Source organism: Cyprinodon variegatus, unplaced genomic scaffold, assembly GCF_000732505.1.
Source record: "Cyprinodon variegatus isolate N-32 unplaced genomic scaffold, C_variegatus-1.0 Scaffold0, whole genome shotgun sequence".
Classification (NCBI taxonomy): Eukaryota; Metazoa; Chordata; class Actinopteri; order Cyprinodontiformes; family Cyprinodontidae; genus Cyprinodon; species Cyprinodon variegatus.
Genome location: NW_015150453.1, coordinates 4467533 through 4469382, shown reverse-complemented (window position 1 = coordinate 4469382; position 1850 = coordinate 4467533).

The following is a 1850-nucleotide window of genomic DNA, read 5'->3' as shown; positions in this document are numbered from 1 at the left end:
TATATTAATTTATTTACAAAAATAAATAAATTAATATAATAGAAAATGTACAGCCTCTAGAAAACAACCAACAGAGAATGTAAAGGATCCAGATTAGGGATGCAAACTTTCATGATGAGCAACCTTCATTTTATGACCTTGGGCATGCAGCACAGCTATGTTTTTTTTTTTCTTCTTCTTCTTTTTTTCACATTTTGAACCTACCATTATTTAAGTCTAACAGGTTTAATTCTCTGAAAGAAAACTTTGAAAATATTCAACTGGAAAACATTTGCCTACAATCTCTAACAGGCTGACAAATTATTTTATGGGTAGGAAGCATTTTTAAATGTGGTCATTTGACAATAAACTGCATATTTATAAAAGTGCACACATGCAAAAAAATATTTTAAAGGGTCTCTAATTGAATATACCGTTTGTTTCGATTTTTGTTCAACTTAGCATTCCTTAGTTGGAATATATGAAGATTTGAGCTGTATGTAAATAAGGTAGAAAAGGACAACTCATTGCTGAGCACCTTAATAAGTTATCTTAATGCTTAGTTTTGTGTAGACTTTATCAGAATTGTGTTTTTGCTCACTAATCAGTAGTAGATTGTGCTAATAAGTCTGTTTTTTCTTTCTAAAAATCAATACAAATAACTTTGAGTGTTTTTGTCATTGCTGTTAAATTGATTACATAGCATCTTCCCTTTTGCAATTTTTTCACAAGGTTAAGAAATAAGTGGCCAAACAATGAAATAATGGGAAAGCTGAAATGAGGCAAAAGGAAAGAAAGGGGGATGCTATTTTGCATTGTGTATAATGTATGTGTGAAAGTAGATGTATAGTTCTGCAAATACATGTGATGAGGGGCTACTAACTAGTGATTTAGCATAATAATGAATTCTTTAGTGCAGCATATATAATAAACCAAGGCAGACATCAAAATGCATTATGATGATGAGAAACTTTGTATTTTTCTTTGTTTGATGTGTGACTCTTAAAAGTGTGAAAGATGAAAACAAAGAGCCTGTGGAAATAAAGATGGAATAAACACAGAAAGTTATAGTTTTCTTTGCTCTTCAGTTTGCACATTGAGATCATTTGAAAAAAAATTAACAAGTTGGAAATACTTCATCTTAATTTTTGACGCAGACTGCAGTTTAGTACAAGGAAGAGTTAAGGAGTTTTTTCCATTAGCTAAGCAACCTTGTCTGTCTACAATTTGGGTATATCAAGTATTTTAGGTGAATAAGGTAATCTGTCATATTTAAATGTTCTTTGAATCTGTGGTCACCAACAGAGGACCCAGTGCAGTGTTGTTTGTACCAAAAGAGATGGCCTCAAGGGTTCGTATTTTGCAAAGAAAAGAAATGCGGAACATTTTTAGCACAGTAAGCAGAAAGAACCTTAAGATGGTAAATCTTAAAGGTTTCTCTCCAATTTAAACAATAAAGTGTCTTTCTGAAAATGATTATCTTCCCTACTTTAGAAGGCGTTTTAATAATGTGAGCTTACAATTATCATTCTTCTAAAAAAGTAAAAAAAAAAAAAAATAATACATCTTGCCTGGTCAGTCAGGTTAAGGTTCCCCTTAATAACTCCCCTTTTCAGAGACATAGACCAGTATCAGGTATCGCAGGCTAACAAAGACCTCAACGACTCCTCATTACTAAAGGGCGGACCTGTTCTTCCGGTTCAGTTTGCATGTTTTCTAAGCCATAACAAGGCTTTGTTGGGATTCTCTATAAAGCTTGGAACCTAGCGCTAATTCAGACATTTTGAATTGAAAAAGCTTCCTGATGGGAAGCAAAACGACTTCCACTTTGAAAAACAAAGTCCAGTGGTTTGATTTTTTTTTTTTTTTTT